The following is a 19044-nucleotide window of genomic DNA, read 5'->3' as shown; positions in this document are numbered from 1 at the left end:
GCGTAGAGTAGTTGGGTAGTAATCGGGGGTTGATAATGAAGGAAGCGTCTCCTTATATAGAAGATACTAAAATAAATGGAGAGATAAGATTGAGAGCTGTAAAAGATAAATGGTCGGCTAGGATTAAAGGGTAGGTAATGTAGGAATTAAGAGATAAATGACATGTGTCATGAGTGGAAAAGGCTAATGAATTAATTAAATAAATAAAGATTTATTTAATTAATAGAAGGAGTGGGATCAATTAAATAAATAAGATATTTATTTAATTTAAGAGAAGGATAATGTAGTACCCTACTCGTTTGAACTCATTGAACTCGTATTTTATTTTGGTTGTTTTCAATGGATACATTACCATGTTTTATTATTCAGACTTATATGACATTATTTCATGTTTTATCTGGATATGGAATGCATAATTTATTTGCAGTATTTTAGTACTTGTGGTTTATAGCACTTTATGGATTATTGCTATGTACTGACACTTTACTTTATCTATGCAATGTGGAATTATATATTGTGTGTTTACGAGTGTATTGGATGCAAGGGGATGATTTTCCTTCATTCATATCGGTGAGACAGGGAACGTCACGATTCTCCTTCATCGGTGTGTATGTCATGTTTTCTATATTGTATATTTGCATGAGTGGTTCGGTGATGCAGGATAATTGTAGGTACAAGTACCGTGTAGGTACAGGGTATCGTCTCCACCTAGCTTCACAGGTCTAAGCGTGCCTTATATTTTCTGATGGAAGTGGAGGAGATAGTAGATGACCCTATTTTGTTCAGTTGCACTCAGGTGAGTGTTGTCAGTTAGTCGTCTTGTCAGTCATTGACCTTCATATTTTGTTGATTGACCTTTTATGAGAAATCACTTGAGGTTTTCTTTGTTTGCATGTTTAGTGATTTTAATTATTGCTTGTTGTGTTTATTTGTCCATGAAGGGTGAAAGATTGTTGATAATAGTGATGTTAGGATTTAACGTCCTTCGTGTAGAAGTAGGCGAATTATCGAAAACTATGTTCGATGATTGGTTTTCAATTTATACTATTGTTATACGTATTTAATATGTAGATTCAGACTCAGACATATTCATATTCATATATGCGTAGGTAATTCTGAGTCATATTCAATTGTGTTGATCATTCTTTATAGGATTATTTATAAGTTGGATTTTATGACGTAACGTACTATATATTGAATGTTTATTGTCTTTCGTACAAAAAGAAATACATCTTTATTAAGCATCATTTTGGTTACAATAATACAAATTTTATATAAATATTAGTTATTTATATAATAATATGTATTTATATTTATTCTCAGGATAATTGTTTATATATATATGTATATATAAACAATTATCATGAGAATAAATATAAATACATATTATACATATGTATATGAATCGGCCATATAGTTTTATGAATCGACCATATACAAATATATAAATATGTAATTATGATATATTTAAAAAAAAATATTTAAAAAAAAAATTAATTATAAATATTGTTTTATTGAAGAATCAAAATATATATATTTAATTTGTTAAATATTTATATTAATAAAAGGGTCATTAATTAATTAACTTTATAATAAAAATATATAGTAAAGAAAAAATGGAAATTAAAATAAATTTTTGAAAAAAATATAACATAATATAAATAGCAAATATTGGAAGGTGGTAGGTTGTAAGTTTTAAAGTTTTAATAAAAACTAAAAAGTAGGGTGGTCAATAGTAATATCAACCACCCCCTTAATAAAGGGAGGGATCGATATTACTACCGACCACCCTCCTCACTTTTGTATACGTGCCCTCCTCCCTTTACATTATATAAACCCCACGTCAACAAGCAATAACGGTGGGGGTACCAATTTGCATGCAACCATGTCCATTAAGAAATGTGGTGGAAGGGAGTAATTTAAGGGTAAAAATTAATGTGAGGATTAACTTAGAAAATAACGTGGTTCATCAGCCCACGTAAACCCACCCATATCCACCATTTTCAACGTGAATTATATGGTAATTTAACCTTGCACATTGTTAGGAAGTTATTTTTAGTAAAGTCAATTTAGTATTGAAGTCAAAAGCCACATGTATTATCTATAAATAAGGACTTAACCACTATGGAAGTGTGGTGTTGTGAAATAGGTAATGAAGAACTTTACATGATGAACACATAGGTGTTCAATTACGACTAGGACTATTATGTTGTAATTAGATCTTGAGTGGTGTCAATTGGAATCAATCCACCTCTAGTAGAGATAGCCCGAAAGTAGGAATGTGGGGAGATGGCTACACTATATATAACCATTGAGTGGGAAGAGAAGGGGGATGGAGATGCAACGAAGGAATAGAGAATGAAATAGGAGAATAGCAAGTTGGAGAATAGCAAGTCAGAGAATAGCGAGTTGGAGAATAACAAGTTTGAGATTGACAAGCAAGGCATATAGCTAATTGGTGGAAGATCGTTAGAAGTTTCACAATTCAAATTCAAGCTTGCAAAGAGGTCAGGGTTTCATTTGATTTTGTTTATTATTTAAGGAAGGGTGTAATTTGTATTTTAGTTTTGGATTATTATTATTTACAAAGTCTTTGTTATAAGTAATGATTATAATCTGGCTTATGTTATAGTTATGGTGAAGTATCATTTATTGTTTGGGTTATTTAATGGAAAATAATAGAATATTAAGTGTAATTATATTATAGCTATAGTAGTGAAATTTGTTTAAGAACATATTGCACACCTTTTTATTATATAGAAATTTATGCTTGCGTTTAGAACCTAGGTATTAAGAATTTTTAGTTTCTTCTCTAGGAGAGTTTGGGGAGTAATGGCTTATTGTTGAAACATTAGGTTTACGACTTATTAAATAGTGTATTAATATAGTTGTGATTCTTATTTTCTGGAAGTCTTTATTTGCAAGTAGTTTATGCATTTTGACTGTTTAAGGAAAGATTGCCTGTGTTAGGATCATGTGTAAATGGTGTTTTCTGTCAAGTTTAAATTCCAATTCTTGTTTGCATTATTGTTGTGTCCTATGTTATTATGTTTCCTTGGTCAAGTGTCGAGGTATAACTTTATGGATGTGAGCCATTGTGTGCTTTGTCCAAATGGTCAACCTTTGGTTTGTAAATCGTGTATCCTTCACCAGTGGTTTGTCAGGATTAGGTATGGTTGTCTGTTTCACCATAGAGTTCTTGTAGAGAGACTTTTCCTGTAGTGTCCTATGAGAGAGAGTGGCTTCTAAGCAAGGGTCAAGCCCAAAGTGGATGACAGGATAACCCATCAGAAGTTAGTGAAAAAGTGATAACCTAAAAATTGATATGGGTGAAATAAACATTAATTAAGATAATGTGCCTTGTGCATAGGTGTAGTGCTTGTACAGGGCTCATAATGCTATGAGAAGGCCTAGAATGCAAAACTAACCACCTTGTCTTCATGAAAGGATTGGTAGGGTCCGCATGAGACTTAGTTGGAGCCGGAAGCTGGGAGAGGTTACCAGGATAGAGAGCCGGGACCTAGGAGGTTGTACCATGGTATCCATCGTAAGCTATGTGATGACACTCTCACCTTAGAGTCACTAGTGTTTGTGAGTTGAGTCACATGAATGTTTGTGGAGTCATGTATTTCTTTAGTACTTGTCTTATTTTTCTTGCTTGAGGGTTTTCTACTATCTCCTAGCACGGTGGGGTGGTTCCATTTCGTGATCACATGGTCTGTGGTAGTGCCACTTCCCATCGAATGTTCTGGAATGTATCTTCAGGCGAGGAAGGGCTTCATTGATGTTCTTGGTTCATGGTTCATGTACCAGTTCTTGTTCGTGATCATTGTATCAAACTTTATGTAACCTTCATATTGTAATGTGTTAATCCATGGTATTTTGTAACCATGTATGTATGGATATTGTAAAAGGGAGTCATTGGAATGTATGTTAATTCAGTTTCTTTAACCTTTTGTATATATGAACTATGAGAAATGATGTATTGGTGTACATTGATTCTTTCATTATGGAGTTTAGAATTATGTGTAGCTTCTATCTTAAACCTTTAATTTTCCTAATTAGCTGAACAATAGGATTTTCCATGTTGTTAATATAATCTACGAAGTAAGCTTTGTTGGTACCCCTTAGGGAATCAGGTGTTAGACTTCCACTGTGTTATTAGACGTGCAATAGTTATTATTAGTGCACTTGTTCTATTTAAAGAAAAAATAATAATAATTCACCCTTTTAGTTGCCTAGTTGTATTGTTTTCCTTTAGGGTTTCTGGCGGGGCATTATAGATAATTTAAATAAATAAAGGTATTTATTTAAATGAGAAATAAGGATAGAAGAGGATAAATGAATTAATTTAAATAAATAAAGATTTATTTATTTAATAGAAGAATTAAGCTAAAATAATTAAATAAATAAAGATATTTATTTAATTCGACATGACAATTTTAGGTGTCTACATTTTGCCCCTCTTTGAGACAATGCAGCTTGTCACATTGTTTCAAAGAAGATAAGATGAACTGATACAAAGTTGCCCCAAGATGGGAATGATATGCCCCCTCGAGAGATTGGATGAAAATATCTGAAAAGATCACAGACAATCTCTCGATAATAAAGAAAGGCTAGAAAGGATTGATCAGATAGGATAGAGTGATAGAGTCACGGGATAAAGAAGATTGGCGCGAGAAATGAGGGCTAGGGCTAGGATAGTCTATAAGATAGATTGCAAGGGAACACATCCTCATTGTTGTCCACACATCCAAGAGATCAGAGTGCAGAGAGAGTAGAGAGAAATCAGCAATCAGCAGCAATGGCTTTGGTTCACAGATTCTATCATGATCGCTGATTTCAGAGGCCAGCAGATGCAGGAGACCCGGTGAGTACTGCAAAACCTCCTTGTACTTTGCTGCATTAATTATTGTCATAAATGCATGCTAGGTAGAGAAATAAATGTGCTTTATATATGTCTAGAAAAATTGTCAAGCAAGGTAAAAACGTCAAGGCGTGTCTGCATCATGGATGCGCATTTGTGTCATGAAAGTGCGTTTATGTCTTAAATACATGTTTATGTCTTCTAGGCTAAATCAGTAGTTCTATGATGAACATACGATGTCGATTGGATAAGCTACTAAGACGATACACTCAAGTAGGTCCTCTAGGGAAGACTGGGTAGGGCTAGGATTGACAACTCTATGATAGAACATACGTTACCAATTAGGAAACTACTCAAGAGGATACACTCAAGCAGAGGCCCTAGGATAGGATAGATCGAGGGAATTTGTGATGAACAGGGAGTACAAAGACATAGTACTTTGTGATGAACAGGGAGTACTAAAAAAAGAGCATCACTTTGTGATGAACAAGTAGTGCAAACATGTAGTACTTTGTGATGAATAGGGAGTACCACTAGGATAAAAAGAAACACTTTGTGATTAACAAGGAGTGTCACTAGGATAGAGTACCATAAGAACTAGGGTAATAAGTAGCATTTTGTGATGAATAGGGAATGCCACTATGATTGACACAATTGATTTACTTGACTACAGGAGGACTTACCTATGCTGGAGTCACAGGAGAGATTCCCTTCGACTCAGAGATTATGACCAGAGCTGACATTTGAGGATAGAGAAGCAATTGAGGTCATGGGTCTGTGATATATTTTGTATGTGCCTAATTTTTGGGCAAACATGGGGTTGCTGATTGCACTAGCTGAGAGATAGCACTCAAAGACTTATACTTTTCATTTGGCTATGGGTGAGATGGCAGTCACCTTAGAGGATGTATATAGGATATTGAGGATACTGATTGATGGGGAGTTGGTTCCTTACGATCAAGAGAGAGACAGGGATGCACTGAGACAAGTGTTTTAGGATCCAGGGCTGGAGATGAGGGCTAGACATGAGAGATAGGTGACAAGCATAGTGGTGGGGCTATGGGTCTTCCACCACCAGTAGATAGAGGGGACAAGAGAGATGATTTTGGGGTGGGTCCTTCTAGGGCTCAGAATCTATCGAGGCTAGCTAGCTCCAAGGGAGGGAGTTCATCATAGCCTTAGAGGGCTCCCTATGTATTAGTGTTTTGTACTATTTTTGTATGATGACGTAGACACCTTCGGGTGATTGTAGCCATATGATTTTGACATCATTGTATCATGACACTTATGATTATATATATATGAGATTCATCCTTGTGGAAGCTATATACATGTGTACCTATGTGATGCTTCTATATGTCTTATGATGTACGTTTCTATGTGATGCTTATGATATGGATGAAAATATGTACATGATGAAATGCAATATTTTTGTTTTTTTATGTTTTTAATATGTTATGCATATGCAAATGTGAATGTATAAAATGCAGATGAATATGATAATGCAAATAACTATTTACATGATAAAAATGTAAGATGTGCTAACATGTGTTGTGTGTAGGATGTGATGCAATTGTGATATCTATATGTATGTATGAAATGCTTATATGTGGTAATGCAGGTGCAACTACATGAAATGCAAATATTTTTGGTGTGTCATTATACTTAGTCATGTGATAGTAGGCTACACAAACTCAAGAAGGACGATAAAAGTCAATCAAGAAAGGGAGATGGAAGATAGAAGATATGAAAGTGAAATAGCTTCTTGTGCGTTATCATCATTGAGCTTTATTATGGCAAGTAAGTTATGACAATCTAGGCATATGTTCGACCCAGAAAGTCATTGTACCCATTTGCATGGAGATAAGAAAGTTGCAAACAGGGAATGCCTCAGTTCATACTAGACTCACAATGTCCTCATATCCTTGGACAAGTCATAGCATTTCTAAGAGACAATCCATGGACAACAAAGAAAAATATGTGACGATACCCCATCCTTGCCTTTCTAGTCAAAGACATCTTGGAGATAAAATCTCTAGTTAGAGACATCCTGGAAAAGATAAAAGACATGTCACCAAAAGATAAAATCAATAGAAAACCAAGACTCGACACTGACATCCACTGTAGTCCTCAAGTTTAGTGTCTCTTGTCACTTGTATAAGCCTATTTGATTGTGGTCACAATGTTTACTTTCACAAAAGGATAGATAGCACTGAACCATAATGTTGCCCGAGTCTGTTGAAAGATTTGATTTGTTGAAGCCTATTGTTGCTGGTGTGTCTCATTTGAAACTGACTGAATCCATGCAACTGATACTTTATTGTGGAGAAGACAAAACTTTATTGTGGACTGGTGATGTAAATGTTGCTTTATTAAGAATTGTGCATGGATAGATTAAAGAAAATTGGAAGAAACTGTGCTCCTTAGAATAGGCAATGCTCTTAGTTCCGCACCCATCACTAGACGTAGGATTTTCCTTAGCCACAGATAGGAGCTAATTTATTATGAATGGAAAGGGCTGAAAAGGAAGGATTATTATGAATGACTAACTAATCTTAGGTAGATCAATAACAAGCCATGATGGGAATGGGTAAGTTTATTATGGATGGATAAGTTGTGAGTGTGTGCAAAGTGAAAGGATGAGATTGAATCCTGAAGGAGGGAGGAGCAATGTCTCTACACATGGCACCGGTGACCCAGTTTTCACCATGGTACTTGCCCAGGACACCACCAAAGTGGTTTTAACCATTGGATGAAATTTATTTATCTTTCCTTTTTTAATTTTTCAATTTTTTTGTGTCACAAGGTGCTTGTTTGCCAAGTTTTCACCAAGTAATGATTTTTTATGTTTATGATTTTTTTGTATTTTTGAATTTTTTTGATTTTTTTGTATTTTTAAATTAGGATACTCTGAAGAGCTGTGTAAAACCTGAAAAGGTACATGTTGTTGATAGGATCCTCCAAAAGTTCACCCTCTATGGTTGAGAGTTGATATGCATCGGATCCATAGGCTGTTGTAATGATGTAAGGACCAAGCCAATTTGGTTCGAATTTTCCCTTCTTCTCTCTGTCTTGTTGATTCTTAGAATTTTCCTTGAGAACCAGGTCACCCACCTCAAATATGTGAGGCTTAACCTTATGATTGTAGTTGTTCATTCCTTGATTGAATGATGTGTATCTCGAGTGACTATCTTCCTTGATAAAGGAACTGAGATAGAATTACTAGTGTGTGGACTACATAGGCCCATATGCATGTCACCTAAAGAAGTTTGGGCATCCCTGATAACAAAATCCCTTGAGGAAGCTCCATTAAAGGTCCATGATATATCGCCAAAAGGGGATGGATGTGTGAAACAAGTGGATGAGTGATGAAGGCTTATGATTGTGAAAAGAAGTGAGAGTACGATAGCATGATGGAGACTTGGGATGAACAAGTATTCTTTTTGGCTTGAAATTTTAAAACGTTTTGCCCCCAGTTATTTTGATATTAGGGGAGATCATCTCTTTCTCTTTTGCTTTCATAGGATTTTTATCCTTGACTTTGATTTTTGCAGAGTCCAATAGCTTTTGATTTTGATTTGGACTAAAGGACTTTTCTTTATTTTTGACTTATAGATTTTTATTTTCAAAGCTTGATTCTTGATCCCCAATGAGTAAGGTATTTTGTGATTCTTGTTGATCCAAGTCTGGGAGATGAGTGGAAATGGAGGGAGTGGATGAAATGGTAAGGCTATGTGAGTTCTCAAAAGGGATGATGATATAGTCAATAGATTCTTTGCTAAAACCACTCTTAGAACTATTGATATCAAGAGATGCTTGCACCACTAGAGGAGATTTGCATTCAGACTTAGTAGCCACAACACTAGGTGGTTCATACCCAATTCCTTGCAAATTATTTATAGATTATTTCTATTGAGTGAATACCTTAGGAGATAGTGAGCATTGATCAACATGGATGATATATTCACCACATCCCATGTCTTTAATCTTGAACTTTTCTTTGATCTCTGCTTGTGTTGACGTAGAAGCTTTCAAGGATTCTGGATCCACATATGTTGAAGATGGAACAACTTCTCGATTGACAGGTATTGTTATTTTTTATCTATGTCGCAGGTTATTGCAATATATAAATGGATTAGGATCACCATTAATTGTTATTTCAACTACATTGTGAGGAAACTTAATGCATTGGTGGTATGTAGATGGGATTGTCCTCATTTCATGAATCCAAGGACGTCCTAGCAATATGTTGTATGTGAGATCCAGGTCTAGGAATTTACAAACCACATCCTTTGTAACTAGCCCAACTCTAAGAGGTAAGGTAATTGTGCTTTAGATGAACGCTCTTCATAATCATATGCTTTGATGGTAATTTTATTTGTAGCATTCACAGCTTTGTCCGAATATCCCAATTGTATTATTGTGTTCAAAGTAAAAATGTTCAGACCTGCTCCTCCATCTATCGGGACTCATTTTATTTGGTACTTGTGTAGGAAGGATTCAATGTGTAAAGGTGCATTATGTGGTTGGCTCACGGAGGCATCATTAGCTTCTGTAAATGTAAGGGAGTGTGGAAAAGAAAGGTATCCCACCATGGCTTGAAACTAGTCCATCTTCAAATCAATGGGGATGGAAGTGTCTCTTACAGTTTGGTCAAGAATGGCTTTATGTGTAGGGGATATATGTAAAAGCTCGAGGACGGAGATAAGCACGGGTGTCTTCCCTAGCTCTTCTACAAGTTCATACTCAAGTTTGGCTGATGAGGAAGCAATTTTTTTAGTTGGAGCACCTTGCAAGGTGAATTTACCTTGATGAGTTGTGACATTACATTTAGAGGTAGGTTCGGAAGAAGATCCAATTCCTTTTAGGACAATCTTGGCCCTTTGTGTAGAATTCTCAGGCATTTTGTTCTTGATGATTATGGTAGAGACATAATTGTCCATCAAAATGTGCTTGATAGTTGAATCATAGTTATAAGATGCTCTGGTATAGTTGGTTTGGTCATTTGTGGCTTTAGCTTTTCCCTTGTCATGTTTTGGAAATGGTTCTTTTAACATTTCATGTTCTTGATTGGATGAGTGTCCTTGAATCTCAATGTCACCTCTATCAATAAGATCTTGTATGATGTTCTTCAGTCAAATACAATTTCCTATTTTATGACCTTTTCTCTTATGAAATTCACAATATTCATCATCATTCCACCAATTTGGTTTAACCTTTGGCTCATATGGAGGTAGATTTGGGATTGTTACTATTTTGTTTGCCACTAGCTTCTTGAAAGCCGACTGAATTGGTTCTCCCAATGGGGTGTACTTCCTTCATGATTTGGAAGTTGTTTGAGTATTCACTTGATTGTTTTTAGAGCTTTATCCCAAAAAAATGATTTTGGGTCGTACTATATTGGCATCAACAACACCATTATTGACTGTGTTCTTGTTTTTATTCCAAAATCTTGGTTTGTCTTTTCCATTATAGTCCTCTTTGTTTTCTTTGAATATTTTGACAATGCCTTGCTCAATTAGGACCTTTTCTATTGCTAAGCCTTTTTCAATGACGTCCTTAAAGGTGGACAAACAAGCTTTTCTTAGATCATAACCAATGTCTTTGTTAACATTTTGGGTGAACATCTCTACCATTTGTTTTTGTGGAATTTCACAAGAGCACTTGCTGGCTAGATTTCTCCATCCTTTTGCTTGGTGTTGCACAAAGTAGTGACCGATATGTCTATCTCTATGTTGGATAAATGCCTCTGCTAAGTCACCCCATGACTTAATTCCAGGTGGGAGTTGGGAGAACCATTCCATAGCTTGATCGCCTAAGCTCTATGGGAATAATCTCATCAAATATGTCTCTTCTGCTACTACCTCAATGCAAGCTATGAAAAATTGTCTTATGTGTGCCTTAGGATCTCCTTTTCCTCTATACTTATCAAACTTAGGTGTCACAAAGTGTGTAGGAAATGGAGGCATTGGAATGATTTTGTCAAATGGATAGGGACATATGTCTCTCATTGTGTAAGTTGGCTTCAATGTATTTATGTCCTCCATTTTCTTTTGTAAGTCCTTAATTTGTTGTTCCAAATTGTTCTTAGGTGGAGACCGACTTCTTGGACCATACCCCAAGCCTGAAGCACTGGGTGGAGGAGGAGCATGTTGCATATATGGATGGTATCAATCATACACATGTTCATATGGAGGAAGTCTATAGTGATTTTGCGTATATGGACCACTTGGTATAGAGTCATGATGAGGAATGGAATATATGTTTTGTCCATGTATACCTTACTCTACAAGCATGTCATGAGTTTCTTCTAATGTGTTGCCCTAAATTTGACATGGGGTTTCCTTGTGTCCAAATTTTTATCATGCCTTTGGATATCCAATTTCTTTGGTGGTTGGTCCTTAACATTGGAATGTGATTGAGCATATTTTTCTGCATAAGACTTCCATAATGGTCTGTGAAGGTGAGTATCATATACTTGACCATATGTATGTGGGACCTTAGGTTTTTAAAACAAAGATGATGGTGATTCAGGAACAATATGTGGTCCTCTATTGCCTCCATTATTAGGCCTCCTTTGATCCATGTTAAGGTGAGGTTGTTGCAAAGGTCGATTTTCCATTATTTGAGACATGTCAAAATCATGGGAGATCTTGGCTCCACTTTGTGCCATCACTTGTAAGAAGTATTTTCTATCTCTCCTCATTATATCCTCAACCAATCAATTGATTTGGGGATCCATAATAGAGTCTTTCACTTCTACTGAATGTACTGAAATATTATCCATATTATCATTGTGTGTTTCATTGTTGTTTGTAGTGTCCATGTTCTCAATATTTGGAATGTTTCTATAGGCATCCATGTTAGGTAATGTAGTATGATTAGAATTGAAAAAGATATCATTGTCATACTCATATGAACTCATGTTTGCAGACTCTTGAGCCTCTTTAGTTTCTCTCCTAGATTTTTGGGAATGGGTTTCAACCATGAACTAGGTATTGACCAAGATGTGTGAGACTAGATGAAAATTGAAAGAGTATGGAAGACTAAGAGTTTGGATGGAATGTAAATGAATCTGAGGTGTACTTGCAATGTCCAAAGTGTAAGACCAAGTATGTATGTAATAGAGTAGGTGTGAGTTCCAAAGAGATGATAGTTTCTCTTGATGAGGTAAGTTGACCTTGACTCTAAGGAAGACCAAATGAGACCCAAAGGTGATAGACCTTGATGAGGGACCACTTAGCAAAATGTTGGTGTATGTAGTGTGTTGACAAAGTATGATGAGGACAAGCAAGTGACCTTTTGACTCAACTTTAGACAAACATGAATGTAATGTAAGGTGTAAATCAATGATGGACTTTGTGAGACCCAAAGACAGGTTGAATTATAGATGAAAACCTGAAGAGATAGCTTAGGAAGCTCAAGAATTTCAAAACTGATTGTTCTTGTTTGTTGGACTGTAAATTTTTCCAATTTGTGAAGTTGTTTGTTGTGACCAAATCTGAATTTTTCTGACTATTTTTCGTGACAAAAGGACACAATGTGAATGAAGACTCAATGTTTGCAAGTGTTTAGACTCAAAATGACTCAAATAAAAGTGTATTGTTTGATGTAAAAATGTTTTGCATACACTTGAAGACACAAAAGGAACAATGTTTTGATGTTTGGTCTTGAATGTTTGATAGTTCAAAATAAGACAAGCACAATTCTTATGGTTGGCCGAGATAATAGTTGTTGATCCCACATGGGGTTTCCCCCAAGGCTACACTATTCAGAGCGGATACTTAGATGATTGACCCCACTGGCTTCACCCTCGACACTCACTTCTTGGGGCAAACAAGCATTAGTGGAGAACTTTGTATCTCTACTAAGAACTGTATGTGTGTGGGCCGCTCCAGAGGTCCGACCTCCTGCCCCAACAACTAGAAGGATTTTGGATTCTAAAACAAAAAGGTGCTAGTAAGGGCATCCGCTCATGTGGCCATACATGTGACACTTTCAGCTCTATAAATATAGAAGGCTCCCAACCGGTAGGGGTTACGCCCTACAACTGATCAAATAAATTTGATCAAACAGGTTTATGGGGAGACATAGTGTTGGCATGAACTAATCAACACACGTTATCCATAGTCTTCACCATGTATATAGTTTTTTATAGTGGTTCGAAAGAGGTGGGTTTTCCTCACTACCACTTGGGTCGTTCTCTCCTCACTAGTAGTCCTAATGACCACACGGGGAGACAAGCCCTCTAAAGATTAAACAAAAAGAACCTATTGCTCAAGACACAAAACACACTGGTTCAATTTTAGTGCACCAATTGAAGTGTTTGCTAGTCTATGAAAACAAGGTACACAATAAAGATAAAAAAACCCTTGCTAAGGTCCTGCAAGAAAGGTCTATTAGTAGTTTGGATTGTTTCAAATGATCACCCCTTCATGTAAGAACACAAGTTAGGTAAATTTTAGATCTAAAAGACTTTGTGAAATAAGGGTCTCCAACAATGTGTTCTTTTTACCAATTCAAAGATCTGATTCATCACAAAAAAGACCACCTGTAAAATTTCAAGAAATTTCTAGAAATGTAAGAAAATCCAAAAAATTTGCTAATCTGCTCCAAAAATTATTTTTTTACGAAAAATTATAAAAAATTCATATAAAATGCAAAATTGAACCAAAAAATCTGAAATTTTTACTGGACACTCCTGATGACCTTCCAAGCTTGCATAAAAACATTCTTGCAAAATTTCCAAGCGGTTTGTGATATATGAGCAAAATAATGCAAAACCCTAATTTTCAAAGATCCAATTTTTTAGGAATGATTTTGCATCAAAATTAAAATCACAAAGAACAGATCCTATTTATCGTTATGACATATTTCAAAAAATGTAAGAAAATCCCAAAAATTCACTCATTTTATCTCAAAATTAATTTTTGATGAAAACTAATAAAAATTCATAGAAAATGAAAATCTGCTCCAAAAATTTTCTGAATTTTGGATTGAGAGCTATTGATTCTGTCTTCCACCTTCCAACAAAATTTTATGCAAAAATTCAAATTTGTTTGTGAGATTGGATCAAATCTCTCCAAGATCTTGATTTTGTGTCCAAAACCCTAGCTGCACAAGGTTATTCTCCAAATTATTTTACAAAACAACAATAGAGGGTTAGAAAACACCTACAAAAAAAACATAGATCTAAAAAAAATCCATGTCCCACGGGGCGTGCCAAAATGTTTATGGTGAAAGTGGATAACAACAATATTGAAAGACTAATTGAATTCAACCACAAAACCATAGCCTAACAACAACAAAGATCCACCATAACATATGAAGATTACCTAAGACAATGCAAATAAAATGAAATCACAAAGATTATACCATCACATGTCCAATAGGGTTTGGATCTTCATTCTTCCTATCTCCATTGATCTTGCTTGATATATATGCTCTCAAATTTTATGTGTGCACAAGAGCTCAACAAAGAACGGAAATGTGGTTGCGAGTATGCTTGATCGCATATGAAAGTTTGAAAGCGTAGAGTAGTTGGGTAGTAATCGAGGGTTGATAATGAAGGAATCATCTCCTTATATAGAAGACACTATAAGAAAGGGACGGATAAGATTGAGAGGTGTAAAAGATAAATGTCGGCTAGGATTAAAGGGTAGGTAGAGAAAATAAGAAAATAATAAAAGGGTTGGTAATGTAGGAATTGAGACATAAATGACATGTGTCATGAGTGGAAAAGGCTAATGAATTAATTAATTAAATAAATATTTATTTAATTAATAGAAGGAGTGGGATCAATTAAATAAATAAGATGTTTATTTAATTTAAGAAAAGGATAATTTAAATAAATAAAGCTATTTATTTAAATGAGAAATAAGGCTAGAAGAGGATAAATGAATTAATTTAATTAATAGAAGAATTAAGCTAAAATAATAGAAGAATTAAGCTAAAATAATTAAATAAATAAATATATTTATTTAATTAGACATGACAATTTTAGGTGTCTACAACCGGTTCCTAGTTTGCTAGTTTCCTTTGACTACCAGTGCCAGATGACTTGAATGCTAGTTGCCAAACAATGTATACCAGTGAGTATCGGTTAAGTGACCAACCCAAAATGATGTGTGTTGCCATCAATGACAACACAACTAAGCTATATGAGTGTCAATTGCCTACAGGGAATAGGGGCTTGCCTTAGGGAAAACCCCTATTTTGGAATTAACCATGAAATTGAGATAAAGATAATTGAAATTGTTGTAATGGAAGATTCTCCTTTTGATAGAGATGTTGAATAATGATTGGAAATCAAGTGATATACCTCCTTGTGAAGCTTTGTTTGTCTCCACATAGAATTAGAACTTGATGAAGTCTTCAACAAAATACAATGAAATATGTATACTTCAATGCTTGATTCTTGACTTTATTACTTCCCCAAGGCTTTAAGGAAGACTGATTAATGTTGAATTGCTCTTGAATGATTGATTTATTGATGTTATATGATTTTCGGATGCTTGATAGATGTGTTAGATATCAAATGAGAGAGGAAAATCTCCTTTTATATTTGTCCATCAGAAAACTTGCTAATTTCCCGATATCAGGAGGCACAGAGAGAGGAATCCCAACCAAATTTGAATAGGGCAAAGGGTTTTAGAAACACCCTAATTAGGGGGGGACCAGAGTGTGGCGCACTGGTCTCACCCCTATTTAGGGCTAGGATAAGATGCTAGATGCATAGAAAAAGTAAAAAACGACGGAATTCATGAGGGGCATGAGCATAATCAGGTCCCAATTAGGCCAAGGGGTGAAAATGCTAAGGTCTGGATCCAGAGCTGTCAAAATTGTACAAGTGTGCAATTTTAGGATGCTACACTAAGAGTATCATGAATATTGTCTACAAAATCCCTTATGAGATCTACATATTCCATCAATGTTTTAATAGTATCACTATGTAACCACGCGAAATATGGATCACTATGGATAAAAGCTTTTAACAATGATTCATAAGAGGCAAATATTGTTGAAACCCTTATTATGCAATATTGTTGATGTGGTTTGATCCATGATGCTTGAAGGATATGGTAGGATGAAATGTTGCCTTGAATGCTTAATGTATACACAAATGATGGGGTGGATGTGGATGTCAAAATGAATTGATAGGATGTCTTTAATAGGGTTCCCTAGGTAAATCATCATTTAGGCCAACCTCTAATGCTCACATTGAGCCACATGGACCAAAAATCATAGATATGGTAAAGTGCCCTAATCTACTTAAATAGTTCATGTTTAAAGGGGACTATAACGCCTTGTACTAGACAAGGGCACCCCAAGTACCCTTGTCCTCCCAAAACAAAGCAAACAAGTAGGCAAATACAATTTATTTTGGTTAATTTTTTCAACTAAAATTTTATGGCATATTTGGGTTATGACAAATGAAGAGAATTTTTAGGGTGTTAAAAGGGATCGTACAAAGTCTTGCAAGAGACTCATTTATCTACATATTGATATGCAGGTCATTGTGACTTTGGATATTTCTAAATTAAAGTTTACTAAATTTCTTGAATATGACACACTAAGGGTAAGTACTTTAGAGTGATTTATGGACACAAATGGGCTTATACAAAGGAGAACAAACCATTTGTTCAAGTACTAAGAGAGTTCATACAAGAGTACAATGAGGAAAAGAAAAGGCAAGACAAAGGCAAAGACATTAGAAATGAATACCAAGGAAAGAAAAACAAGGCAAGCAAAGGAAGGTACCACATTGAACTAGGGAAAAGTACAGTGGTGGAGATAGTCAACTCTAATGAAGACATCTCAACCATTGATCACCCTTTGGGGTGGCATGACATAGACTAGTATAGTAAAAGTAAGAACAACTGATGACATGTTAGTAGGAGGATAATATATGTACAATCCTAGTAGATATAGGTGTTTGGATCCATTTTGAAGTATTAGTTGGCTAGATAGATGAGACTTTAAGCTCTTTTATAAACTTTGAGTCTTTTTTTTGTAGTATTTCAGTGGCAACCCTCTGGCTGATCTCTAACATTACAATTTAACTTTTTTTTTTAAATGTTTTATGAACTATATTTAATATATATAAGGAAAATCTGCTAAGGGGGTAGCTCCAAGTATATGATAATAAAAGTTAAGAACAATACATAGCTTTTGGCTTTTCAACCTAATACATGAAAGTGCATCTTGAGGCCTTCAAAGATTTCTTGCAACAATTATATCTATACAAAAGAAAAGATATTATTTTTGTATCTCATAAAAAATGCATAGGTCTCCATATCATTCCATGTTCTATCACCCCTCATTAGCATGATTGGTTGTTTTGTGTCCTCATTTTTTCTAAACTTTTGGTGACACAAATTTTGTCTCCCAGAATTCTTCTTTTAGATCCTAGTTTCAGTTGGATGTGGTGTTGAGTATATCATATTGAAACAATTGCGTGATGTACTTGTTTGAACTTCTCATTCATCACTTCAGGTCTCTTGTAGTTATTATGATGTTGTAGAGGAAAATATCCATGAGTGTGGTATCATGGATGTGGGCATTAGACAAATATTTCTCATTGATGATAGCTTGGATTGCACTTTCTGCAACCTTGATGGGATCTAAAAAACTTTGTGGATCTACTCTTCAAACTTGTTTTGTTTATAATTAAACACACAATTCAATATAATATGCAAGCTTTCAATAATTGTGTTAGCCAATAGCACGACACTTCCATAGCATACAAATTTTATATATAAACCCCTATTGTAGAAAATTGGTTAAAGGACTAGGGAAATCTAGGTGAATCCCTACATTATAGATCATTTGATGGTCTTGTCCTCTAGCAATGCGATGTCTTGGACAAGGATCCATTAAAGATTATCATCTTCCCATCCTAATCTATGCATTGACTATATTGAAATTTTACCACCTTAATTTCTTTGCAATAGACGTGCGTTAATGAAAAGTCTTGCAATTGGTCAAGGTACTTACATAGATTTTCTCAATCCAATTCGTGATTTTCCAACTTAAGAGAAAATTAGACCAAGGATTTATTGTCAAGAATAATGCAAATGATCCATTCCACATCCTATAGGGAATTCTAAATACAAGAATCTTGTAGCCCACCTCACAATTATTGATGCGGTAAATAGTAATCCCACAAGGTTTGAACTTTATTTGTTGTTACTACAACAAGAAGCCCTACCATTTCACGTAAACGTTGTCCCTCATATTAATTTTAATTATTATAATAATAATTTGATATAAATATTAATATATTAAATTATTTTTTATAAATATTTATTATAGTATGTATTCATTTGTATTGTATATTATAACAAATATAATTGTTTATATATATTTCTCTAAAAAAATCTTAATTTTGAATTATTTTATTTCCTTTAGAGTTATTTTGTTTTGTTTATTTGTTTAAGAGATATTTTATATTTTTAGTTTTTAATAATATGATCATGACTCTTTGATATCATATAATTTAAAGTCTACACAATATATAAGTATAGCTATCTTAAATACATCTATCGAAAATATGCTTAGAGATAGGGATATTGTTCACATATTTTTACTAACAATTTCAACATGAACAACTCAAAATTTAATATTTGTAAACATCTTTCTCATAAATGTATTTAAGATATCTATACTATTTTTACTTTGTAAATAAAAAAATTCTTTAGATGTAAAATATCAAATGCAAACAATATAAATGAAAGAAAATATGTTTTAAATCATTCAAAGTAAAATACAATAATTCTCAAATCAATAAAATAGCTCCCAAATAAATAAAAATAGTTTTGAAATAAAAAATAAATAAATAGTATAATTAAAATTATTACTTAAATTAGAATTGTTTGAATCTTTCTTGGTATCCCATTGTTACAGAGAAGTTAATAAGATTGCAGATTATTTGGCAAATTTAGCCATTGATAGCAATGCTAATTAGTGAGAGGTGGGTTTTGAGGAAATTCCTTCTTGGGTATGGGAAGGTTTGCAGCAATAGTCATATGATTTTCTTGAGTAACGTCGATGTAAAATTTTATGATGATAATTATTCATGCTTTCCCCTTTCATTTCAAGTATTCATGTTCGTTGTTTGGAGAAGAGTTCGAGGTCATGGTATTTGATATAATAGTGTTTTTCCAAAGGTTTTTTGA

This window comes from Cryptomeria japonica, chromosome 2 (genome assembly GCF_030272615.1).
Source record: "Cryptomeria japonica chromosome 2, Sugi_1.0, whole genome shotgun sequence".
Taxonomy (NCBI): domain Eukaryota; kingdom Viridiplantae; phylum Streptophyta; class Pinopsida; order Cupressales; family Cupressaceae; genus Cryptomeria; species Cryptomeria japonica.
This window is presented reverse-complemented; position numbering follows the sequence as displayed.